This window comes from Bos grunniens, chromosome 24 (assembly GCF_055505025.1).
Source record: "Bos grunniens cultivar Pamir isolate PY7600 chromosome 24, Bosgru_T2T1.0, whole genome shotgun sequence".
NCBI classification, from domain to species: domain Eukaryota; kingdom Metazoa; phylum Chordata; class Mammalia; order Artiodactyla; family Bovidae; genus Bos; species Bos grunniens.
In genome coordinates, this window is record NC_141188.1 from 62,011,563 (window position 1) to 62,038,819 (window position 27,257).

Sequence of the window (27,257 nt, forward strand, 5' to 3'; positions counted from 1 at the left end):
GTCGCCTCTCCTCCCGGGAGGGGCCGGATCCGCAGGGACAACTTCAGGTGCCGGGCAAGGCGCTCGACAAAGGCGCCCCAGGGGCGCATCCCCGGGGGGCGCGGGGTCGGGGAGCAGCCGGGGCGCGCGCACACGCATGTGCACCCCAGGGGCGCGCGGCGCGGGCCCGAGACCAGCTCCCAGGACCAGGGCTCCAGAGGGCATCCGAGGACTCGGCGGAGCCGCCGGGCGCGCCGCTCCCCGCCCCGGCCGCCGGCCCGACTCCGCCCGCGCTCGGAGAAGCGCACTCCGGGGGCACCTCCCCCGCGCCCCGTGGCTCTGCCCCCCGCTCCAGGGTCCAGAAGACGCCCCCCGCCGCGTCCCCGTAGGCGCCTCCCGGCTCCCGCTGGCCCAGCTCGGGGACGGCCGCTGCGAGGGCGCAGACATCCCCTGGCGCTCCCCTCGCCGCCCGCGACCCCGGGGGGTTAGAACGGAGCAACAAACCGAAACTCACCGACCTCTCCCCGCGGCGGGCTCGGGCGCTCCCTCAGAGGCGGCGGCGGCGGCAGCATCGCCGGGTCCCCACGCGCCCGACCCCCGCTCGGCCGGACGCGCGCCCCGCGTGCGGGGCGGGCGCGGGGGGCGCGGCGGCGGTGCCCGCAGCCCCCGCTCCCGGCGCGGCCCCTCGGGAGGCGCCCCACCTGCCCGGCCGCCCTCCGCGCTCCGGGCCGGACGCCGCCGCCAGCGCTCGGCTCCGAGCCTGAGCGTGTGGCGTCCCCGCCCGGGCTCCGGCTCCAGGAGGCCGGCTCGCTCCCCGTGGCGCCGCCCCTCCCCGGCAGCCCCACCCCCCGCGGGTCCGCACTGTCCGTCTGTCTGTCCGGAATCGCCGACCACCCCCGGGCTGAAGAGCTGCCCGCCCTCCCCCGCCGCACCCCAGGGGCCCAACCTCGGCGGGGACGCGTCGTGGTCCCTTCTCTGCGCGCGCGGGACCCGGGCTGGCCCGAGTCAGGTGTGAAGGAGGCCGGGCTCCGCCGGCGGGGGCGGGCCGGGGCGGGGCGAGGCGGCGGGGGCCGGTCCGCGGCGCGGGCCCGGACCGCGCGGGGCGGGAGACCGTCACGTTTCCAGAAACTGCGCGTCCGGATCCGCGTCGGTGCTGGTCCTTTCTGGCCGCCCCTGCGGGTTCCTGTGGCCCAGGCAGGGCGGGCTCTTGCTTTGGTAGAGGAGAAGACGCGGCCACAGAAGCCGGAATGACACCCGCCACCTGGCTCCCCAGGATTCGGGGCGGGGATGGGGGGACGGGGCAGGGGGTAGCAGGGAGGGGCACGTCCTAGGGCCGTGGGAACCAGCGGGACCTTGGACCTGGGGGTCCACCCTATTTCTCCACCTCGAAACATAACTCCTACCTTAGGGACAAGCTTTGCACGTCTAGTTCCTCTAAGAAAATCGAGGCGTGCCTCCGGTGTTGATTTCAGAACAGGAGAACCGAAGAGGAAGGTCGCTGGGAGAGATGTCTACACAGACTAAGACTATTCCGTGACTCTGGTAAAGTGAAGCCTGCCAGCTTTCCTAGATCTTCCTCACCAGGCTTCAGCTGAGTGTCCCTAGTCGCCCAGCGAAGCAGGCTCGCTGGGATTTGCTGGCTGCTGCAATGGAGATGTCTTTATGTCCTACTGTCTCGTCCAGGGGGCAAGGACCTCTTCCACATCTCATTGAAGTGCTTCTGCCAAGATGATGAAATGGACAGCATGCGTAGCACCCTGTGTGACCTACTAAAATTCACAATGTGCTCGACAGACCCTTCTTGTCTTGTCCCTTAAATAAAACCTGTTAATAGTGTTTCCAAATGTGCGGTCACTCAGCACATGCAGAAATCGGTCACCGAGAAGCATAAAGCTTCATGGATGTCAGGCCGCTCTAGGGTCCCAATTAAAACGTTCTCCTGGCTGACCCACGTCCTTCTGTTCCCTGAAGTTATATCCTCTGTTGTACGCCTGGCAGGAGTGAAAGTGGTGGTCTGTTTTAAGAGCAGACGTATATCCTCGCAGTAGAGAGCTTCAGGAGTCTTTATTTCCAGGCTCAACTTTAGGAGCCTGAAAACAAATTTTTTGTCCTTGTTTTTGTCGCTTTAATGAGAAGCTAATGAGCATATTGAAAGCTCTGATGTTAACCAGGAGCTTCGAATAGGATGGTGAGTGACAATACAGCAAGATTTTACTAGAAAAATTTAGCCTAGAAATATTGTTATTCAAAAGCGACATTAAAAGCTACGTTGAAGAAGCTACTTTCAGGGGTGGGTAATTCTTCCAAAATGTTTAAAATCTTTCTTTTCAGCTGCTTTCCAAACAATCCTGGGGAGGATTCAAGCACTCAGCCCGCTGTACAGTGAACTCTTCCACACTCACTCATTCATTCCCACTGGCTGGTCTTTGGATTCACGCCACATCATGGGTGTTCTGCTTCTGTCCAACCTTGTAGAGCCGCCACACAGGGAGGGTTAACTAACCGTGGGCAGACTGGGTTAGGCCATTCTTAAGATTAGTTGGGGGCCAGCACCAGGGCAGGGGAGACACAGGCAACGACATGTCGGAGAGGATTCTTCATTGAGACCCTTGCGGGAGCAAACCAGCTTGGAGCAGGCAGGGTTCAGAGCCAGAGCCAGCAGGCAGTGTGGTCGGAGCTTCAGGAAGGCATGCACCCCAGACAGAGGCATTGCCCACGTGTGGGAGTGAGATGCGATCAGGGTCTTCAAGATCCCAGGCCTTGAAGATCCATGGTTATCAGGATGAGGCCCTGGCTCTGGGGAGTCAGGTAAGGATCAGATGTTCCCGAGTTCACTCAACAAATGTTCCTGGTGGCTGGCCTTTGTCCCCAGAGCCCAGCCCTCGCATCAGGACAGAGAAGGAAACACACCCAAACCCCCACCCTCACAGAACTGTCATGCTGATGGAGGAAGCCGAGAACACACTAGATAATAAACGAGTACGAGAAATTATGTGTTGGGGAGTGAAAAGCAGAAGGGGGCAAATCAAGCCAGAAGAGGGGCATGGAGATTTTGCATTGGGTGAAAGCTGAAATTTTAGTTTGGTGGCCGCGAGGGCCCCTTGAGAAGATGCTTTTGAGGAGGGATCTGAGCAAAGATTTCCTGTTATCAGACAGGGTGCAGAAAGAGGGCTGTAACCTGCCCCCGAGCCTGCCACCCCACTCCCTGGGTGGAGGTTGAAATACTGGGACTGGGTTACAAGGTCAGTCAGACCAATAACATTGATGCTTAGTCACCTGAGGCTGAATTACCACTGCTAAAATCCAGGCAGGGATGAGTTATTCATCTTTGTACCCACAGCATCAAGCACAGATATCCAATAAATGTTTATTGAGCTGAACCCTTAAATCTCCGAGAACATGGGGTGGGGCTGAGATAACTATGGCCCCGTGATTCCCAGGACAGCCTTTCTATCAGGAAGATACTTCCACAGACAATGCGATAATCTTTTTTATCCCTTTTCATGACTGTCTTCCTGATCTTCGAGGGCAGAGATTCTATTTCAGCTTGGTCCCTGAGTGCCTGACGCTCTAAGAAGGAGGCAGAGATGAAATAGCACAGGGAAACGAACAGACCCTCCCGGGTGCTGACGGCCCTAAAGATCCGAGTCCAGCCCATTAGTGAGGGTGAGGTTTTTGTCTAACATGTCTGAGTTTTACATTTTAAAATCGCATCTTGAAACTGAACTATGGTGATAGCTGTACACTTGAAACAAGCGGATTTTATGGTGCATAATTTATACCTAACGTTGTTTTAAAACGTTGAAGTAGGAGCCAGGTTCAGACAGCTTTCGCGTGCTGTAAATAACCCCAAGAGGCATGTTGCACCAAACACATCATCATCCTTCCTAATCACTGTTTAAACCAAGTTGACTTGGATGAAATACTAGGGAAAAGTATATATTGGTCTCCACCCCTAGTTCCTGGCACAGAGCTCCCAAGTGATACGAACACCGGGAGCATCTTGTGGTCTAACATTTGGTCTCTGGCACTGGTTCCTGACATCACGGTGATAGAAGTGTCTTTTGTTCTGGTGAGGTGACCCTGGGTGGGCTCCTGGATGAGGACTGGTCACCAGAAAGACCAAGACACGGTCAGAAGCTTGGAATTTTCAGCCCTACTCCTTGTACCCCAAAGAACTTTGGGAGAGAGGCTGGAAATGCCGTTACTGATGGATCATGCCTGTGTGATGAATCCTCTGTACAATTGCCAAAGCGCAGGGTTCGGAGAGCTTTCCAGCGGTGAGCACGTAGAGAGGGGCGGGCCTGGAGGGGACGTGGACGCTCCGCCCCCTTCCCACATGCCTTGTCCCCTTGCACGTCTTCCATTTCAATGTCCAACTGTCTCCTTTTCCATATTCTTTTATAATAAACTGGTAAACAGTGAGTAAACGGTGTCCCTGAGTTCTGTGAGTTGCTCTAGCAAACGAATCAAACCCGAGGAGGAATCTCTGATTTGTAGCCGTGGGGTCCGGTCGAAGCACAGGCAACAATCTATCTGGCCGAGAGATTGGCGTCTGAAGTTGGAAGGGGGTACAGTCCCCTAGGACTGAATCCCCTCAATTCTGGGATCTGACATCATCTCCAGGTAGATATGTCAGAACTGAGCTAAACTACAGGATGCTCAGCTGATGTCACAGAGAATTACTTGTCTTGGCAGAAAAAGCCCACACATTTGGCAACCAGAAGTGTCAGAAGTGAGGCGTTCTACGTGACAGGGAAGGAGAAACACCCAGGAAAGTGAGTGTTTCCTCTGAATTTGCAAATTTACTTTTCCCTTGTGTGATTCTCGCCACCTTCGAGTATACATAGTCTTTTTAAAAGTGTAGAAAACAGTCTTCAAGTACATATAGTCTAAGATAGTTTACCGTTAATGATTGTTAAAGATAGTGCACATTTCAGGACTGATTTTTATTTAGGGGCTCTACATAAACCAATCTCAACAGACTAATTACACCAGTAAGGTATTCTCTGAGAGAGCTGCTGTATCTGAAACTGTCTAATCTCTTACTTATGTAGAACCAGGTATAATCTGTGTACTATGAGGCCTCATCTGGAATGAAATAACTGAAGTATTCTGAAAACTCCAAAGGATTTCATAGGAACCATATCCAGACTGCTTTTCTAACAGTGGCAATGGGTTAAACAATGCCATCCTTTTCCTTAACCTCATCTTTAATATGTACAATACACATTCCAAAACTGCTGGCTAGAATTACAGGGCCATTAGCAGGGGTGATATTCAACAGCTACAGGCAGCCGCCAATGTATCTGGATGATGATTGAAGACAATACGGCCATTTCAGTGTGTCCTGGCTGAGTGGCAGCTGCCAGTAACAACACCAGCCTCTGCACCCCCTCCTCACCCGCAGTATCTGCTGCTTTTTCATCATATTTACAGGTTGTGTGTTAGTTGCTCAGTCGTGTCCGACTCTTTGCAAACCCATGGACTGTAGCCCACCAGGCTCCTCTGTCCATGGGATTCTCCAGGCAAGAATACTGGAGTGGGTTGCCGTTTCCTCCTCCAGGGGATCTTCCTGACCCAGGGACTGAACCCGGGTCTACTGCATTGCAGGCAGATTATTTACCGTTTGAGCTACGGGAAAGTCCTATTTACAGGCTGAGGTTGAGTAGGATCCTCACTCCCTCCAGGAAGTCAGCAATGTCTCTGCTGTAAGCAGGGCAGAGGGAAGTCATTATATACTGGACCCCGTCCCTCGTGCCATCGACGTGAGACACCCCTCACTGACTGGCGGGTGGAAGCGGCTACAGTGGATCAGCCAGCAAAGGCACGGCGAGGGCAGCCCCTCTCTTCCGCATGCCCCCCACCCCCCCACCCCCTCAGCCCCGGTCCTGTGCTCGCTCCCTCCAGGCGCGCCCTCCTCTCCACCATCCGGGCCGGTCCCATCTCCTTCCCTGTTTTTTCTTCCTTTGGCTGTAAGGTTCCTGGCCCTCATCTGGCTCCTCCTCTCATGTGGCCGCTAAACCTGCTGCCGCAGCTACACTTAGTGCGAAAGTGCCGCTGTGAGATGGAAGGAAGAAGAGGGCAGAGAAGGCCCCCGCCCCTTCTCAAGGCCCAGGTCTGGATCCAGGACCTTGCCCGTGGGCCCCGAGCGGGCCCAGACCCCCAGGACCCACTCCTCTGTCCTCGCCTGCGTCCCCCCAGGGCTGGCCTGGCGCCCCCACCCCCGCCGCAGGCCCAGACCCGGCCCCCGACCCTCTTCTTCCCGCAGGCTCTGGTCTCAGCTCCCTCCTGCCCCAACCATTTAAACTCAAAGAACCCAAGCTGTTTCTCTGCTCCTGGAGCCGGAGGACCAAGTCGGAGCACCCTCTAGTGGTCAGGAGGAGCGATGGCACCTCTGACGTCTCCCAAGGTCAGCCCTTTAGAGGTCAGTGCAGGATGATGTCAAACAGGACGCTCTTCAGTACTTCCCACCTCTTCTTGCTTTCGTGTACTTCATCTGCTGTTACCTCCCTCTCTTCCCACGGGTGGAGTGTGCTGGAACGGTTGCTGGAGTAAAGCATCCCTTTGTGGTTGTTCAGTCGCCAAGTCGTGTCTGACTCTTTGCGACGCTAGGGACTAGCCCTCCAGGCTCCTCTGTCCATGGGATTCTCCAGGCAAAGATTCTGGAGTGGGTTGCCGTGCCCTCCACCAATGGGATCTTTCCGACCCAAGGGTCAAATCCGCGTCCCTTTTGTCTCCTGCATTGCCAGGCAGGTTCTTTACCACTAGCGCCACCTGGGAAGCTTGTGAGCAACCGCACCCTTTTGAAACTTTACAGAAGAAATGGAGACTGTTACTGTCTTGATCCTTATCACATATCCCTGCCTGACTATATACCTGACTATATAAAGTCTTTCTACTCACCAGGAATAGGGCAAAGTTCTTGAGGTGCTAGCTAACTGTGTTTCCCCTTTGCCTGGCAAAGTAATAAAGCCACTCTTTCTCTGTATTTCTGCTTGGCATTGGTGCACAGAGAGCCAAGATCTGGGCAACATTCTGACACCCCCCCACCCTCCGCCTCACAGTGTCCACAGCAGTGTGACAAGGTCACATAATCACCTGTTTTAAAGTATGTCAAGGCTATATATTGTCACCCTGATTACTTAACTTCTAGGCAGAGTACATCATGTGAGATGCCCGGGCTGGGTGAAGCACAAGCTGGAATCAAGATTGCTGGGAGAAATATCAATAAGCCCAGATATGCAGATGACACCACTCTTATGGCAGAAAGGGAAGAGGAACTAAAAAGCCTCTTGATGAAAGTGAAAGAGGTGAGTGAAAAAGTTGCCTTAAAACTCAACATTCAGAAAACTAAGATCATGGCATCCGGTCTCATCCCTTCATGGGAAATTGATGGGGAAACAATGGAAAGAGTGTCAGACTTTGTTTTTGGGGGCTCCAAAATCACTGCAGATGGTGACTGCAGCCATGACATTAAAAGACGCTTGCTCCTTGGAAGGAAAGTTATGACCAACCTAGAAAGCATATTAAAAAGCAGAGACATTACTTTGCCAACAAAGGTCCATCTAGTCAAGGCTATGGTTTTTCCATTAGTCATGTATGGATGTGAGAGTTGGCCTATAAAGAAAGCTGAGCACAGAAGAATTGATGGTTTTGACCTGTGGTGTTGGAGAAGACTCTTGAGAGTCCCTTGGACTGCAAGGAGATCCAACCAGTCCATCCTAAAGGAGATCAGTCCTGGGTGTTCATTGGAAGGACTGATGCTGAAGCTGAAACTCCAATACTTTGGCCCCCTGGTGGAAAGAACTGACTCATTGGAAAAGACCCTGATGCTGGGAAAGATTGAAGGCCGGAGGAGAAGGGGATGACAGGATGAGATGGTTGGATGACATCACTGACTTGATGGACATGAGTTTGAGCAAGCTCCAGGAGTTGGTAATGGACAGGGAAGCCTGGCCTGCTGCAGTCCATGGGGTCGCGAAGAGTCGGACATAACTGAGCGACTGAACTAAATTGAAGGGTGTTTACATTGCTGCTTCTCACCGTGACCCCCTGTCCCTTTAAAGCTCACTCAGATTTCTCCAATGAGACCCTTTTTTACCTACTGCGCAGGAAACCCTGTGAAGCCCTCCAGGTACAAATCCTTTCCACATTCCCCTGCTTCCTGTTTATAAAAAATAGGCTTGCTTCCTTCAGCCTCCTACACCTTCCAGAATTCCAAAAGGCTGATTCAGGAAGCAAGGGAATGCAGAAACAAAGGAGGAACATCAAGAAACAATAGAGCAGCAGGGGGCAGGTCCTGGTTCCTCCAGAGGGCATATACACAACAACAGCCTTGAGCCGCCTGCAGGGACTCAGGCCCCCACCTAGTGGAGGCTGGTGACCTCACGCCGAGCACCAGATGCCTGACAATCAGAAGAAAGTCAGACACCCCGCAGCCCTCACCCCAGGTTTTGCCTATAAGAACCTCCCCCCCAGCCCATCAGGGAGTTGGGATTTTGAGCATGAGCCATCGGTTCTCCTTGCTTGACCCTGCAGTAAACCTTTTCTGCTCCAGACTCTGAGGTTTTGGTTTGTTTGGCCTCTGGGTCAGGCACGTGAACTTGGATTTGACAGCATGCACTCTGACGATAGTTCATGAGATTTTCACAGCAAGTATACCTGGGGTGGTTTCCATTCCCTCCTCCAGTGAGGGACAGGGAGGCCTGGCACACTGCAGATGTGGGCTCGCCAAGAGTCGGACCCGACTCTGCGGCTGAACAGCAACAACTCTTAAGACCCAGGCTTCCCAGGTGGCACTAGAGGTCAAGAACTTGCCAGCCAGTGCAGGAGATGTAAGAAAGGCAGGTTCGATCCCGGGGTTGGGAAGATCCCCTGGAGGGGCGCACGCAGCCCACTCCAGTAAGAGGAGCGTGGCAGGCTTCGGTCCGCGGGGTCGCAGACACAACCGAGGCTACTTAACACGCTCAACGTCGGTAGGTCCTCAATCCTGGAACTGCTGTTTGTTCACCTCGTCCGCCCCGTCATACATACATCCCACAGCATCATGAGGAACACAGAGCCCGAGCCGTGCACACAGGCAGCGCCTAATAAGTGTTCAAAAATGACCCAACAGGAGTTTATTTTGTTCCTTGCAGAGTCTCATGCTCCCTACATCCCCTGTCAGGGGATTTTCTCTATGTTGTTTCTTTACAAATCTGTTACAACCTAGTTATTCCAGTTCAGTCAGACTGCGATTTAGGGTCATTTCCAAATCGATTAAAAAAAAAAAAAAAAGACGTGTTTGGCTGCCCAGGGTCTTAGCTGCAGGACTTGGATCTTCATGGCAGCGTTCAGGACCCTCAGCTGCAGCAGCAGGCCATTTAGCTGTGGCTGGCGACGTCTCAGCGGCGGCACGTGGGATGGAGCTCCCCAGGTCCTCCACAGTCTCCTGTGAGTGTGAGAGTCGCTCAGGCGTGTCCGACTCTGTGACCCCGTGGACTATAGCCCACCAGGCCCCTCTGTCCATGGGGTTCTCCAGGCAAGAATACTGGAGTGGAGAGCCTTTCCCTTCTCCAGGGGATCTTCCCAACCCAGGGATCGGACCCAGGTCTCCCACACTGCAGGCGGGTTCTTTACCAGCTGAGCCCCAGGGCACGCCCTCTGGTCTCCTCTCGGGGTGTCTGAGCTTCTTCCTGAGCCACTGACCCTGAACACCATGCTCCTCACAACCTGTCACTCCTCCCTGCCCACAGTGGCTGCTAGAAAGTCTTAAAACCATATTCGTGAGCAACTTCTAGCAGCTGAATATTTATCTTGGTTTTAATGCAGTAAACTAAGTCCAGCTCCATTTTAACTTCCTAACTTTATTTTTCCTTTGCTTCATTAAAAAGACACTTATCTTCCTCCATTTGAGTCATCCTTTATGCTGCCTTAAATTCTTTTTTCAACAATAGAACGAAAATAACATAAACGAACAATCACACATTGTCACTCGCTATCGGTACTTCCTATGCAATTTGTAGGGCTCAGTAGTAAATGAAACATGGGCCCCCTGCCCCAGAATGATTAAGAGTTTTGAAATGGTGACAACAGAGCATTACACCAAGCATTGCACTCTGCAGAGTGTGGGGCACAGGTCAGGCGTCCCTGAAGCCAGCCGGGAAATAGACACCTTTTATTTTACCACTTAGTAATGACATTTATGTTCACTTATCTCTCAAAGTTTGTTCAAGAACCATTTAAGGCCCAATTTGCATCGTGTACACAGGTGCATCGGAGGAGGCAGAAGCAGAGAGTTGAGAAAATTAAAGGTGTCCTTGGAGATTACATTTAACTAAAACTAATTATCCTATGAAATTATTCTCAGCCAGCTTCTTGGTTCACCTATCTCTGATTCATCTTCGCATTTCCCCACAGGCTGATGCCACCGTGCTATAGGAACACCAACATTTGCTGGCTGGCAGTTGGATACATATAGAAGGTTAGGAAAGCACTTTGGGGTTTGATCTGAGGATGTCTGGAGTTGTAGATTCAGTTTGGTAGGCAGTCAGTTAAGGAGGGTGGCGAGAGAGGAAGATAGATTTAAGAGTCAAAGATATTTGAGATGCTGGAAACATTTTATTTGGGTGGAAAAAATCAGCAAGCAATTGGAGATGTGAGATTGATTCACTAAGGGTTGGCCTGGTTAGATTTTAAAGCAACCTAGGTAGAAACTGGTGGAGAAGGCAATGGCACCCCACTCCAGTACTCTTGCCGGGAAAATCCCACGGACAGAGGAGCCTGGTAGGCTGCAGTCCATGGGGTCCCCAAGAGTCAGACACGACTGAAGTGACTTAGCAGCAGCGGCAGCAGGTAGACACTGGTGGGAATGAGATCACCAAGGAACTCCATAAAGAAAGAGAAGAGGTTCAAGGAGCAAACCACGCAAAATGTCCTTCAGGGTTCGGGTGAGAAAGAGGAACCACACAGGTGCTTTCTTTGTGGCCAGCACCCCTCCTGACTCATCTGCCACCAGGTTCTGGCTTTCATCAGAGATGCAGATCACTGACCCCATCCCTATTTCCGGAATACAACCTTGACTTTTCCAGCTCCTTGTTCTGTCTCCTGAAATATTATTTCTCTTCTCCTCCATGCCCAGTTATCTGCAAGGCCCGTCTCAGATGCCCCGCCCCTTCATCGGAGGCTCTGACCGTCCTCCCATGGGGACATGATCACTCCTTTCTTTAACCCTCATTGTGCCTCTTTGCAAAACCCTATTGCACTGTAATAGTTGTGAATTGCTGTAACAAATTAGTCCCAGATTTAGCAGCTTAAAAAAATACATTATCCCCAGTAGTTCCTGGGGGTCAGGAGTCCAGGAGTGGTCCAGTCAAGCAGTTCTGGTCCAGGACCTCTCATGTGGCTGCAAGGTATTAGTGGGGGCGGAGAGGGGCCAAGATGGGGCCCCCAATATTATATCTGACACACAGGAGGCTGGGGGTCCAGAGTGTATCAAAAAGAATGGCGTCCCTCACGCTGGGTGGAAGACCCGACAAATCATCAGCCAGACTTCTGACTCTCCTTCCCTGGGTGCCAACTACACCCCACTGCAGACAGATGTTTTCGGCACCTTCATGGATGGGCCCCCTTCCAGCTTCGTGGAGATGAGTCCTGCCCCACACGCTTCTGCCTTCGAGGCCAGAGTTGCTCAAAGCTGTCAGGCTTCCCCACCCCAACTCTCCTGGCAAAGATGAAAGAAGGGAAGGGTACAGTAACGCCTCTGCTCAGAGAAGCCAGTGCTCTGTCTTTGTGGTACAGCCTTCCTGACTGGCCTTGGTATGAAGCTGGCTTCTACCAAAGCACGTCAAAGGACCTTGATGTGAACTTGATGGGACTCAAACTCACTGCAAGCTCTTAGAGGACGTGGGCCTCACAGGTCACACCTCTACACCTGCCTCAGAGCCGGTCCTCCCCGAATGTCTAAAGGTCTGGCTTTTTTTACTTTCTTTCTTTTTAAATATATATATATATATATATATATATATTTTTTTTTTTTTTGGTCACACCAGGTAGCATGTGGGATCTTGGTTCTTTGACCAGGGATCGAAGCCATGACACTTGCTTTGGAAGCTCGATGTCTTAACCACTGGACCACCAGGGAAGCACTTTCTTTTTCTTAATTACAGCACAGCTGATTTACAGTATTGTGCTAGTTGCAAGTGTATATCCAAGTGATTCGCTTACACACATGTATGTGTATATCTGTACTCTGTTTTTCCATTCTTTTGTATTACAGTTTATCACAACATATCAAATATAGTTCCCTGCACTATACAGTAAACACGTGTAGTTTATAAAGGTTTGAATTTTAAGAAAGTGAAGCAGGGCTCAGCAGTGAGATACTGGAGTCAGTAAGTGCAGCTGCCACTTCCGGACATCTATCAGTGCAGGTAAGGGTAAGCCAGGGCCACCGGGAAGGAGTGGCATTTTTGAGAGAAGTTTCGAAGGCTGGTGGAAACTTCAGTGTGTTTGTCCACTGAGAAGGAAGAGGACACTGTAGAGCTAAGGAAGATGTCTAGGAATTATTTATTTGACTGACGAATTTGCTTAAGGTTGACTTAAAAACTGAATCTGTTTAAAAATGTAAGTTCACGAGCATTTGTAGGACACACACATACATATGTGCGTATATATACACCTGTACATGTATGTATGTACACACGCACATACAAATAGCTAAATATGTAGTAAGAAAAAAGATAATTTCAATCAATTCCAGGTGCCACAAATTGTATAGGTCATATTCTCTTACAACAATTAATGCAAATAAGAAAAAAGTTTCAATGAAAAATACTCGACTGTCTGACAACAAATATACTTCTTGTTCTGTTAGCATAAAAATACAACTGTTGAGACAGAAATTTGAACCACACAAATTAAAACTTAAAATATTTCACCACAATTTTGCCCAAAAACAAACTCCAAAGTTTTAAAAACTCTTACTGTTAGTCAAGAAATGTTGAAAGAGAAAATATAACCATTTGAATTTGGAAGCTAGAAAAAGATTATATAATATCTATAATGAAGAAAAGGAAGAAAATAAGAGAGGCAGAAATCTCTAAAAAGATTAGCGATGGGTCAATAAATTCAAAAGCTTTATATTTGAGGAAAAAACGAGCAAAATGGGTTACTTACAAATTAAATGAAGAAAAAATAGAAATAGCACAAGTTTAGAAATGATAAAGTAGGCAACAATTAATGTGGAAGGAAATTTAAATAGATTAGCGTATACATGCATACACAATTCTCTTACCGTGTTCAACTCTATGCTGATAAATTTCAAAATCTCGCAATTTGCTGAAAAAACGTATATTTCCAAAACTGATACCAGAGATAATATAATGGACTAGAGTAATAAAAATAAAATAAACTGAAAAAAACTATTAACTACTTCTGCCCTAAAGTTCCAGGACCAGATCATCTTACTAATAGATTCTTTCTCAAGGAATGGAAATGCATGTCCCCCGTGATTTGTTTCAGAGCGTGTAAAAATGGAAATTACTCCATTTGTTTTGTAATCCTTCCCTTCGCTTTCTTTTACCCCATCTTTCAGCATTTATTTATTTTATTGGTGTTTTACACTCAGTTAACCTCATATTCTATCAAACTTGCTGCCTCACAAAAACTGTTTAAAAAGTCTTTCTGCTTCTGAGAAGCTTTTAATAGGCCATGAAACATGTTTATAGATAAGAAGTAAACAGGAAGATGTTTTCTCCTTCTTTCCAGAATCCAAACTTTCAATAATAAATATCTATAATGTGGGTGGCACCTACCCTGCTTTTTAAGAAAAGCAAATGGTTTGTGAATATTATCCTGTCTTTTTGTATTTTAACTTTAATATGTAATTTGTTTGGGTTTGTTTAGCTTAGTTAATGTCTTTCCTTTTTAAAATCTCTGCAGATACTCAAAGGGCTATGCCAAAGTCTCCACTTTCCAATTCTTCCACTTGCACTGAGATTTTCCCATGAATGTTGTGTCTTACCAGTATTTTCCTGAATACCAACTGTTTAATAGTCTAGATCAGCTCTTAATAAACAAGTCAGAGTTATGCGCAAGGGAAGAAAACTTTTGACTCCAAGAAGATTGCCATCACGCTTGGCACACTCGTTGGAAATCTAAACAACCTGGAAACTTCAGAAATGTTTCCGATTTGCAGAGCTGTGTTCATCAAGTTCAAGGGCAAAACTCGTGGGAGGAAAAGTGTGCGCCCGCCCTTCTCTGCTGTGCCTCTTCTGTGGGGGCTGCAATAAGAGTATTTTCTCCACCCAGCCACAAAGATCTGAATCTCTCCAAAAGGAGAGGCTCTCGTGGCTAACTGAGTGCATCTGAAGTCATTCATCGTCCAACTTCACAGCGCCTGGACCACAGACGGGTATTCCCTTCCGTCTGCCTCCTTCGACTCCTGCTCTTCTTTCTCATGGACCTAACTGCATTCACGTTAACAGCCACGCACACGCACACACACACTTGAACATACTTACATGTACTCTAGATGTTTGCTGGAAGGCGCGGCTCAGCCTTTTGTTCCTGGGGCCTCGCACAGTAAGTAGCACACAGTTTACACTTAGCAAATGTTCTTTCCAACTAAATCAAGTCAAACTGAACTGAGTGTAGCTACAATAGAAGAGTGGAGCAAAAGCAGAGGCAGCGGCAGAGGAAAGCGTTTCTACTTCCGCCTGGGGGAGTTAGGAAACGCCCAAACAGAAATAACACAGAAACGTGTTCTGAGGAGCTATACCAACCGTTTCAACGCTGCAATTTAATTGCATGGAGCAAACATTTAATTTCAATAATAAATGCTCATACATTTTTTTTAACACAGCGTTTTAATCTTTGAAACCCTTCCAGGCACTAAATAATTGAATTTTCTAGATTACATTCTTCAAAATTCATGCACATTGATTTACTGTTCCCAGCAGAGCAGTGAAATGAAAATAGAAGCAAATTAAAGACAGCACAAAGCTCAGGACTCCCTTCCGCTTCATTCAGACCACCCACTTCTGAAGCAGTAGCTCCAAAGAGCAACAGATGGCCCTGCTTCTGTCTCAGAGAAGTGGGGAGCACTCGTGCCCACGTGGACACCAGCCTCACCTTCTGTGCCCGGGGAGATGGTCCAAGAAGACCTCAGCTCCCCTAGGCCGTAAGTGCAAAGGGGCGGCCTCAGAGCTTAGTGGGGGCTGTTCTTCTTAGCACTTACTTCTACAGTCGTTTCTTTCTTTCCCAGTAAACTGAAGAACTTCCAAGAATGATGCGGGCCTTTGAAGAACTCTCTGATCCCAGACAGTGAAGTTTCTGCCCTGGTCTATCCCGGTGCTGCAGCGTATGTACTTGTGAACAGATGTTTAACGGGACTTTCCTTGTTGACATATATTGTGGGCAGCCCCGGGCTGAGAACAACCAGAGAGCAATCCCTTCATCCATCTGCAACTTAGGTGAGCAAGACTGGGAACAGGAAAGGGTAAATCAGAGAAAGTTTACCAAGTGGCAGAGGGAGGTCTTCCTTCCACTCCAGGCCGGAAGTGGGGGCCACTGAGAGACCCCGCACAGAGGCTGGGGGTCTTGAAGAAGATGGGACTTCCCTCGTGGTCCAGTGATTTAGCCCAGAGCTCCCAGTGAGGGGGCCCAGAATCAATCCCTAGTCGGGGAGCTAGACGCCGCGTGCCGCACAGAGATCAAACTCTCCAGTGCCCCAGCTGAGACCTGGCAGGCAAAAAAAAAAAAATCAATTAACTAAGAAAGAAAACAAGAAGAAGAAGATGGTGGGAGGGCCAGGAAAGGGCAAAGAAGGGAAGGACCCAGCCCTTCATGACTGTCCCTGAGCAGAGGGTGAGGCCAGAGGTGTGGAAGGAAGAAGCTTGTGGTTGAACAGGAGGCTGAAGCTTTGAGTTAGACGAGAGAAGACATTTTAACTTTTGAAAAATGAGTCACCGCTTCCCAAGTGAGATGACTCTTGTAACTGAAAGCCACGAGACTTGCCCGTGGAGCTGAGAGAGCCGTAAAGGGAGACATGGATATTCCCACATCCTGGTTAATCCACTGAGATCATCCCCGTCAGCAAACTGGCTACGTTGCCTTAAAGCATCACCTCACGTGTCCTGATGTGGCCGAAATGAAGATGCTGCTACACAGCCAATTCTGTCCACTGTTGTGATGACCCCGTTGGCTTAACTACCGGGTATTCCAATAATTGCACGCACAGAAGGGTGACTGACTGACCACAGGGAGCTGCAGCTTTAGGCCTGTTTCCCCTTTTTCTTGTAATGTGGCTCTCGATAACACTGAATATTGAAATTTAGATCAAGCTGTCATTAACTTGACATTACGACTTGTCTGGATAATCAAAACCTGGCACACGCTCAGCGTAACTGTTGTTTCAAAACAGTTTCGGTTTTCCACTCGGAAACAGGCCAAGGGACTAACCTCCATGCTTAATAAGGACAAAGCTTAGCTGGAGAAACAAATTTCAGCCAAGCCTTCAAATGTCCTGAGCTTAAACTACTTTTTTTGCAAGCAGGTTTTTTTTTTGCAAGGACAGGATGCTTGAGTGACATATTCCAAACCCCTAAGTGATGGTGGAAATGGACTTGATTTTGAATCACTGAGACATAAAATGCTCAGGTCTCATTCAACACCTGTGAGGAACCGGGAAGGAGTTTCTTTCACTGTGAACTGCTTTCATTTTCACCTCTTGGAAGAGTCAGCAATCTGACCAAAAGAAAAAACAAAACCCTAAACTGTCAGGGGACGGCTACATAAATTAACTAATAAAATCGGAAATGCTTTGTAATCGTATGATAATGACAGTGTACAATAATAAAATGGCTCACAATTCGAATTTACAATCCCTACTTACTCCTTAAAGCCCCAGCATTTTAGAGATGAGATTATCTATTCACAAGGCTTCTGCCCAACTACTGTAAGAGGATTCTATTATGGGTAAACTGGAGATAAAATGAGAGTTTTAATATGATAACAGGTCAGTGGTTTTTGAATTGTTAATGTATAAAAGACCCTAGAGGCATATGCTGAATATATAGTCCGTGAAAGACAAAATTAAATAAACAAAAAGCAATTTACAAGCTGGAAAACATTTTTTAGTTCTCATGGAGCGTTATAACACATGTCCTCTAGCATCCAACTTAACAGGGCTGAGCTGACAACCACAGCAAAGAGGCAAGTGAATTAATTTCTCTTCACAGGCCCAGAACCTGGAAGAAAATGGTCTGTGGGAAAACATTTCAGAATTGAAAATGTGAACCACAGGGCAGACACAGGATTCCTGGGGGCACATAAGCTCCTGGGAATGAGATTCATCCTGGTGATATTACAAAACCATGAAGATGGGATGTACTTACTTATGCGTTCGTGTTTGCTGTACCCTACCCACTTCCAGAAGGGGGGTTTGTAGTGAATGCGAAAATTCTGGGGAGGAGAGGGCATCTTTTCAGTCTGGATCAGGCAGTATTTTGAACATACGCATGGCTGCAAGACTGTCATAATGAGTATGGTACCCACAAGATGTTACAGGCAGCTTCCCCTTTACCTGTGCAAGGATGACCGTGGCCGTGTAACTAACTTGCTTGTTTTCTGACTCTTGGGCCACAGATGCACAATTAGGCCGTTGACCTCTCACCCTGAAACGTCTGTGTGAAAACGGCATCCAGAGCAGGGAGATGCCCCCTTATCAGTGTTGCTGCATAGACGCCTCTCCAGGTCACTGCCTGGAAGCCTGAGAAAATCTGTCCCCACTCCTAGTGGGTGGTTTAGAAACAAGAGCTGCAGTGGTGGCTAGGGACAGAAGGATGGGGTTGAAAACGTACGAGAAATGGTCCTTATAGACTCTCCAATTCTCTGGTTTTCCAGCACCAACTGGGCATCCAACAATTCAATTCCATTCTGACACCAACTACCCAGAGTCAGTTCAGACCCCACAGGTGAAAGGGGTCAGTCCCACAAGGCCCCTTTCCCTTCTAATGCAGGCGGGATGCCAGGCTGTTTGCACTTCTGATTTGGCTGCAAATTCTAGGTTCCCACACTCTGCTCTCAGCTTTAGCCGTTTGCGAGAACAATTCACAGAACTCAGGGAAAATGCTGCACTTATCATCACACTTCATTATAGAGGGTGCAAGTGAACAGCCTGCTTATCACGAGGGACATGGGGCGAGATCCAGAAGACTCCTGAGCACACAGTTGGAGTCACTACCCTCCTGGCACACGGGTGTGTTCACCAACTCGGAAGATCCCAGAACTCTATCATCTGGAGGTTTTTATGGAGGTCTCCTTACACAGACATGATTGATTAAATCACTGGCCATCGGTGATGAACTCTAGCCCCTCTCCCCTTCTCAGAGGTTTAGGAGTGGGCCCCAAAGTGCCAACCTTCGAACAAGGACTTGATCTTTCTCGCCACCACCCCTCATCCTGAAGCTCACCGCCCCTAGGAGCTCACCAAAAGTCATCTCGTCTGCAAAAATTCAGGCTGAATGGTTGAAAGAAGCTTCTCATGGATGAACTCTTCTCATGGATGAACAGAAGCTTCTCTGTCTGACTCTCAAAGATGCTCCTAGGACTTCCCTGGTGGCCCAGTGGCTAAGACTCCGCGTTCCCAGTGCAGGGGCCAGGCTGGGTCCCTGGTCAGGGGACTAGATCCCACCTGTGAAACCAAAGATTCTGCACGCTGCAACCGAGACCGGTGCAGCCAAACCAAAACGAAAAGGGTGATCCCATCACTTCTACACTCAGGAAATTCCAAGAGTTTTAGGAGCTTTGTCCAGGAATCATGGACAAAAAAAAGAGATATTTATTTCTTTTTGTACCACCCAGGCGCTATAGCATTAAGCTTAGAAGGCTCTGCGAGACCCCCCTCCAAACCAGCCTCCCACAGTAAAATAAAGGGAGGCTCACTCCCTTCTTCCCTCCAGGAGCCCTGTGGCACACTTAGTGGGCATTTCAGCTTTGTTCCATAAGCATTTCCCGTAAGCTGGCTGTGAATGTCGGTCACTGCAGGGGTGGTGGACATGACCTCAAGCTAGTCTGTGCCACGGGCTGACATCTGTATGGTACACTGAAGGGCTCTGGCCCTGCTCTACCCCATTCAATCCTGTTAACTGTCCTACAAAGGAGGGCCTGTTCTACAGATGAGGAAACTGAGGCTTGGACAAGTTAAGGAAGGCCAAGGCCACATGCTAGAGTGCTGTGGAGATGTGATTTGCACTCAGCTCTGTCTGACTCCGGAGTTCAAGTTCTTCACTCTTCACCACTCGGTCTCCAAATCATCAAAAGAAAGCAGACTGCTGTGGAAGGGACCACAGGCTTGGGATTAACACAGTCAGCAGCGATCCCAAATAATGTAAGAGAACACTACAATAGATACCCTGTAATGTAACGATGGCCCTGATAGTGAGACCCTCACCGTGAGCGTCTTGGGTCCTCTGACGAGGCGTTTTCAGTTACTGGTAACATTATGGATGCAACTACAGAAAATTTCATATAATCAAAACAAAATTTAAAGAATGTTTTTTAAATTTCTGGCCGTGCCATGCAGCATGTTGGATCCTCCTCAGCCAGGGCTGAACCTGCGCCCCTACTCTAGGAGCTCAGACTCTTAACCCCTGGGTCACCAGGGCTGAACCTGCGCCCCTACTCTAGGAGCTCAGACTCTTAACCCCTGGGTCACCAGGGCTGAACCTGCGCCCCTACTCTAGGAGCTCAGACTCTTAACCCCTGGGTCACCAGGGCTGAACCTGCGCCCCTACTCTAGGAGCTCAGACTCTCAACCCCTGCGCCACCAGGGCTGAACCTGCGCCCCTACTCTAGGAGCTCAGACTCTTAACCCCTGCGCCACCAGGGCTGAACGTGCGCCCCTACTCTAGGAGCTCAGACTCTTAACCCCTGGGCCACCAGGAAGTCCAAAACAATTTTTTTTTCCCTTTCCATTATACTTTAATATTGTGTCCTTATACTTCTTACACTTCTTCTTGCTTTTCAAAAATTTTTTAAAAGGTAAAGTTTCGTTCACAATAAAACTTCACTAGTTCAGATGCCACTAATTCATAATCAGTGTTACCTTAATAGGAACTGAGCTGAATTTTACTTTTGCAGACACTTTCCTAATAAATCAAGAGATTAAATAGTTGTATGAGATTTATATTCATTATTGGGCTCTGGAGTACTTTATTATTCTCAATTAAAATTCTGCATTGCTATTTTGACTATTTTTATTATTTTTAAGTCCTACTTGCAAAACTTAATAAAAAGCAAAATATAGTTCCTAGCATATATAATATAGAGTGTAGAAATTAGAAATATTTATGCAGTAAACATTTGTTTTCCAAAATTTGCATAATCAATTTAGCAAGTTTCTGTTTTTTAATGCATGCATTCAGAAAAATCTATTATTTCGTGGTGTAGTTAACATAATCCTTACAAAGAATGTAGTTAGGGTGGTTATTTCCTAGGTAATGCTATCTTTCATAGTAAAAATCACAACCTCTGAGACTGCAGTAGTATTGGGATTTAAAAGTTATTTAACCATAAATTTCTAGGGACACCCCAAGTGTTCTTTCAGGCTATAAAGTGTTCGGTTGCTTCATAAGAACAAAGCAAATAGTCTTCTTTATGGAATATTTGCTAGATTAAAGGACTCCTTTTTCCTTACTTCAGTTTCATGTCAGATGTGAATCTCTATTTTTAGCCAGGGAACCACGTGGACATCAGTGGTCCCTGCAGAAGAGCTGGGTGTCTAAAGAAGAGATAAATACAAATACCTTGGTAATCCCCTGAGTGGCTTCCCTCTCCATCCCACCACCACCCCCAAATCTGTGAGTCTTACACTTGCTCTCAGTAGTGTTCAGAAATTTCAATAGAAACAGAAATAAAGTTGGACCCTATAGCAGACCCTACTAAAATGAAGTTGGGTTTTATAGAAATAAAAATTAATATCAGTGGTTTAGCAGTGAAAGCAGGAGACAGTAGCAAATTTTCGCTGGGAAGGCTGCCCCCAGGGCACTGAGGAGGTGAGCTCAGCAAGTGAGCTCGCCCGGCCGCTGCCGTGGAGGCTGCCTGTGAGGGCTGACGCCATCCTTCCTTCAGCTATCGCAGGCCCTGATTACAGAAAAATCTCCTGATTGAGGGTCGGCAAATCTGAAGTTTGAGATGCTACATGACACGGTCACATGTAAAGGCTGAGGGGTCTGAGCAAGTCCATTATCCAATCTCCTCATCTCACAGATGGTGTCAATGAGAAACTGGCTTTCCAGGTGGGGCCAGTGGTAGAGAACCCGTCTGCCAATGCAGGAGACACAAGAGACGCACATTGGATCCCTGGGTCGGGAAGATCCCCTGGAGGAGGAATGGCAACCCGCTCCAATGTTTTTGCCAGGAGAATCCCAGGGACAGAGGAGCCTGGCGGGCTATGGTCCATGGGGTTGCAAGAGAGTCAGACATGACTTAGAGACTAAACAAGAACCAACAAAGAAGAAGAAACGGAGGTTTGGAGAACTTTCAGGAATTTGAATATGGTCAAAAAACTGGTAAATGCTGAAAGGTGGGGATCAGATCTGGACCCGGAAACGTGTACCTCCAAATCCCCGTTCATAAGACCACCTCGGGCCAGCTGCATGCAGCAGGCCAGCCCATACCCTGAACACCCCAGAGGTGCGCAGCACGGCGGTCGTGCCCTGGACCGTGGGAATGCAGCCACGGCGCACAATGTCTAAGAGGAGCTGCCAGACACGGTGGGGGCTCCACGCCGCCAGAACACCGGAGAACAATCTGACGACACTGGTTCGCCCTCCGCCGAGCGTTCCTCCATGGCTACACGGCCTGGTTCACTTGTTCTCTGTCACAGAAAACGCACTACGTGCCTCCATAAACCTCAGTGGCCACTCGAACAATCAGTGACTTTGCTCTAACAGAGCTTTTAGGGAAGTGGTGGTTGAAGTTGAAAACACTATAGTTCTTGCCTGAAAAAGTCAAGAAACTTCCTTGTGGTTTGTAGACACTAGCTCTGCATGAATTTAGGATTTTTCCTCTAAAGTATTAGAATTGTAGCTCAGAAGACCCAAGACAGTGACCACTAACTGAACCTTGTGAATTTTTTCTCATTTACCCGAAGGCTTGGGAACGAAAGCTCAGAAATGGGAGGCAGAGACAGAAGAGGACGTTTCTGAAGCACGCTCCACAGAGGAGAAAGAGAGTTTGGGTCCACGTTCTTCACAGTTGCATTTTAGGGGCAAACGAGTGGTTTCAACGGGTAGAGAGGCATGGGGATCACAAGAGCAGACACGGAGGCAGGGAAGCTCATGGAGCATGCGAGAGCCGTGAGGTCAGTGCAGCCAAAGCAGTGTGTGTGCGTGTGCGCACGTGCACGTGTGTGCGTGTGTGCGCGTGCACGTGTGTGAGGGTGTGCGCGTGCGCGTGTGTGCGTGTGTGCGCACGCATGTTCGTGTGTGTGTACACGTAGGTGTTCACCCACATCCAGATGTGTACACACGCGGGGTCATCAGTCAGTGCTGGCTGATGGCACAAGAACGGTAATGGGAGCAGCTGAGCTCAGGCCTTCACTGAAAGGGCTCCCACGACGTGCTGTTTGGAAGAAGCTGCTTAGAAGGCTGGTGGGGAAGAAGCCCTCAGATACAGACTAGTCCTGCATTTTAAACAGCCCCAGCCCTGGGGGCTAAGGGTAAGCTTTTCTATCTTAACTGAGGTTTAAATGAACAGGCTAGTAGAGGCTTTTCCAGTTATGCTAATATCTGATGCCAATTATCATTACAGCCTTAGTTTTAAACCTGATCTTTCTGCCCTTCTGCAGTCATCATTCATAACCTGACTCACATATAGAGAAGCTTCACAACTTTCATTGCCAAATACATATATATATGTTTCAATTTTTAAAGTTCTTCTATTACAAAATTAAGATGACTTTTATTGTGAATTTTTAATAGAAAAAGAATTTTCCCCTAAACATATTCATGTTATTAACTTCCACAGAGAGTAATTTTGTGCTATTCAGTGGTTATCTCTAGACTACAGGTTGGTAGACAGTTTCTATTAGATGGCAAATATTTTAAGCTTTGCAGGCCCTACAGTCTCCATCATACCAACTCAAAGGTTGTAGCAAGAAAACAGCCATAGACAACATGCAAATAAGTGAGTGTGGTTGTGTTTCGATAAAATTTTATTTAGAAAACAAGTCAGAAGCAGATTTGGTCCCTGGGCCATAGATTGCTAACTCCTGCTCTAGACCGACAAAATTTTCTTTACAATCAAGAAACGCTTAACCCATTTTTGTAACCGGTCAATTTTAATTGTCTTACGGTTCCATTTTCTCTGTGCTGACCATCTGGATCAATCTTATACGTATTTATGCAATCGTCACTTCCTCCGCTCCTGGATGAGTACTGTGTAGCTTAGAAAGCACTCAGAAGAGGGGTTCCTTCTTGGTCCAGCGGTTAAGAATCCACCTGCCAATACCGGGGACATGGATTCAAAGCTTGGTCCAGGAAGATCCCACATGCTGCAAAGCAGCTAAGCCAGTGAGCCGCAACCACGGAGCCCACGGGCCACAGCTTCTGAAGCCCGCGCGCCCTAGAGCCCCGCTCTGCAAGGAGAAGCCGCGGCGGTGAGAAGCCCTCGGACCGCAAGAAGAGTAGCCCCCGCTCCCTGCAACGAGAGAAAGTCCGCACAGCAACGAACTCCGTGCAGAGTTCAAAAAATGATTAATCTTAAAAAAGAGCATTCAAAAGAATAGTTTTTACCATTTTACTTTCATTTTTAACAAGACATTTACAGAGTTCCTTTAGCTCATGAGAGTCTTGTAGAAAGTGTGGGTAGGCACCCACGCGCATGGCCCCTATGGGGACAAATCCAGAGAGGCGGTCTGGCCAGCCTTGGCTTTGTATTTTAAGATTTTGTTAAAAGCTTGACTGGGAATTTTCTCTGCACTTTTCAGTTAAAGGGCCAAATCCCATTATTCTACTATAAAAATAATCTTAATCAGGTAAGCCAAGAATATGGTGGCCATTTACCTTATAGAAGCAAGAGAATTCATGTCTCAGAATCAAAAGTATCTCGCCCATTATCTTGTAATAACCTGTAACAGAGTATAATTTGCAAAAAATATTGAGTCACTGTGGTGCACACTTGAGATGAACAGAACACTGTAAATCAACTAAACTTCAACTTTTCTAACAAGCGCCTCGGATATTGGCAGGTCCCGATTATCTGCAGACCCCTTGAAGTAAAAGAAAATGAGACGGGCACTCTATGGATGCAAAATTGGGCACAAGAGTGAGTTTTACTCTAGTTGAGAAAAGAAATCTCAACAAATAATAGCTTTTAAACGTCTAAAAACTGAGAAATACTATACTCATTTTATTTCAGATTACCTTTAGGATTTCCACTTAAGATACTTCCTTCCTGTCATATTTAAAATTTTTGGCTGGTTAATAATTATGGAAAAATATTTTAATCAAGAATTTTAAAATGCCCCAAAGCAATTCAAATTGCTCTTGTGTCGTATGTTGTGTATTTGACACGTGTTATCGAATTATTCTCAGTGTAAGAGTTTTTTTTTAACCTTTTACTCTTAAATAATTTTAGATTCACAGGAAGTCACCAGAGTTTTGTTGCTGGAGTTTTTTTTTTCATTGTCACTTGTTTCTTTAAACCACTCTGCTGTGTTGGTGGTGATTTTGCTACTTCATCTGGAACCACCGAACTTCAGCAAGATAAGACGCATCAGATATTTTAAAATTATCCCAACTCAAATGCATTGGGATACATAAAAAAGGTGCAATTTTACACATAATTGTATGTGTCTCTAGCCCTGCTGTCACTGTGCTACCTACAACCACTGGGATTCACATAAACTTGGTTTCAAGAAATTCCCAGAAAATAATGAAGTTGCAGCAGAAGCAGTGGTCTTCATTCATTGCAACACAAAGCTCCGCACACTTAGAGAAATGTGTGGTCACGCAAGCACAGTGCTTGGGCTTGAAAGGGGCCTCGAAGCTTTCAGCTTCCTCCACTTCGCGGTAAGCCCACCTCTGACCTTCGAAGTCACTTAGTTTAGGCCTGGCATCAATCACGCGTCCCCAGTGGTTAGCCAGCCTCTACACAAATGTCCCCTGTGACACTGAGCTTATTACCTCCCAAGGCAACCCAGTCCACTTTCAGACAGTGTATTAGTCAGGGTTCTCCAGGGAACAGAGCCAGTGTATACGAAGAGATTTATCATAGATACTCGGCTCGCACAGAATGGAGGCCAAGAAGTCCTGTGATCTGCTCTCTGTACACTGGGGACCCAGGAGAGTGGTGGAGTGACTCCCTCTGAGTCTGAAGGCTGGGGACCCAGGAGGGTGGCGGTGTGACTCCCTCTGAGTCTGAAGGCTGGGGACCCAGGAGGGTGGCGGTGTGACTCCCTCTGAGTCTGAAGGCTGGGGACCCAGAAAAGTGGTGGTGAGACTCCCTCTGAGTCTGAAGGCTGGGGACCCAGGAGGGTGGCGGTGTGACTCCCTCTGAGTCTGAAGGCTGGGGACCCAGGAGGGCGGTGGTGTGACTCCCTCTGAGTCTGAAGGCTGGGGACCAGGAGGGCGGTGGTGAGACTCCCTCTGAGTCTGAAGGCTGGGGACCCAGGAGGGTGGCGGTGTGACTCCCTCTGAGTCTGAAGGCTGGGGACCCAGGAGCAGGGTAGGAAGGATGATTCCACTCAGTTGGAGAGTGTGAACCCGCCCTCCGTCTGCCTTTTTGTTCGTTCCGGATTCGCGATGGATCGGCTAATGCCCACTCACCTTGGTTTGGGCGTCTCCTGTACTTGGTCTACTGATTCAGATGTGAATCTCTTCTGCAGACACCCTCACAGACACACCCAGAAATAATGTTTAACCAAATATCTGGTACCCTGTGACCCAAACAAGCTGACACATAAAATTATCATCACAGTCTTGAATTATTATAGAATTCTTCCTTATGCCAAACTAAAACCCACCTCCTAATATCCATTAGCTAGTGGTCCTAAGTCTTCCCTTTGAACAATAAATCTAAATCATTCTTCCGCACAACGGTCATCCAAATATCTGACAACTGTGTTTGTGTCATCCACTGTCTTAATTTGAGATTCCTACTGACTCAAAGAACATGAGTTTGAACAAACTCTGGGATTTCATGAAGGACAGGGAAGCCTGGCATGCTGAAATCCATGGGGTTACAAAGAGTCAGGCACAACTTAGCGACTGAATAACAGAGAAGCTGACCCTGTTATAAAAATTTGTTTCGGTGCAAATAGTTTATTTGGGACCTTTTCCTAGGAAACACCAGCAAGGGAGCAGGGAGTTAAGCCAATGGAGTGTCTGTTATCAAGCTACTTACCCTCTGAGCAACCTGGGCTCGTTCCTTCCAGGAGACTCTGGAAGTCAGGGTAGAACCTGGGCCTCAGAGTTATCCCATCTAAAGGGTGAGGGAGCCAGGGATTTATACACTAACCCTGGTCAGTTATCACCTGAGGGCTGTTCTTGAAAGAGATTAGACTCCGCTTCCAGAGAAAGCCCTTAAACAGGGCGATGCCTAGGCTGCCAGGCGGACCCCAGCAAGCCTGCCCTTCCCTACTGGAGGGGACGTGGAGGCATGCTCTCCAGGCCATTCTGCCCTGCGGTCTCTGAGGGTTCTGCACACAGCACAGCTAGGGTATCTTCAGTCCTGTTCCATCAGGTGGTCTTGGTTTTGCCATTTTTTTCTTCTTAGAACTGAACACAACACTCCCTGTATGGTCCCTCCCTCATTCACCCAACTCCTAGTCCTAGAAAGAAACACGCCCAACACAGAATAGGCATCATCATTAATTGAAGATAGGAGAAAACATAGTCAGGTTCAGTCATGGAAGCAGCTTAAGTAGTATTTAAGCAAATTCGATGCCAATGGAGTAGGCCTGGTGTGGTCCTGATCCAGAGTGTCCACCGAGGTTCCTGAATGGCTTTTACTAGAACCATCTCCAAGTAAGCCAACTGGGAAATTCTATTTCCTTTAAAAATTCCAGACAGATTCACTCTCTCCTGGTCCCGTATTGCTGGAAAGGGTGTTCTTTAGTGCTCTGCTATATATGCAAAGAGAGCTCAGCCTAAGATTAAATTATGGAGAAGGCATGAAAATTGTTTATGCTGAATAATCAAACATAGTAAGCTTTTCGCCACAAAGTGACAGCTTTCTTCCCGATGACTCATTGCCGCAGCAGCTTCAAAATATATTCACACTTCTTCGCT

The 27,257-nt window shown here is 48.2% G+C and overlaps 1 protein-coding gene across 8 annotated transcripts in view; it reads right to left on the bottom strand.

The window, feature by feature from the left end:
• RNF152 (ring finger protein 152) overlaps positions 1-27,257 on the bottom strand; it is a 122,569-nt gene that overhangs the window by 78,352 nt on the left and 16,960 nt on the right. Inside the window, exons 2-3 of one of the 8 annotated variants that reach the window (XR_015154167.1) lie at positions 24,030-24,094; positions 23,162-23,465 (exon numbers count right to left, since the gene is read on the bottom strand). The gene's annotated coding sequence lies outside the window, so the exon portion shown is untranslated. Of the gene's footprint in view, positions 1-493; positions 640-925; positions 1,028-14,483; positions 23,697-24,029; positions 24,095-27,257 lie in introns of those variants that run through there. The other 7 variants (XR_015154166.1, XR_015154165.1, XM_086373687.1 and 4 more) reach the window with 7 other exon arrangements.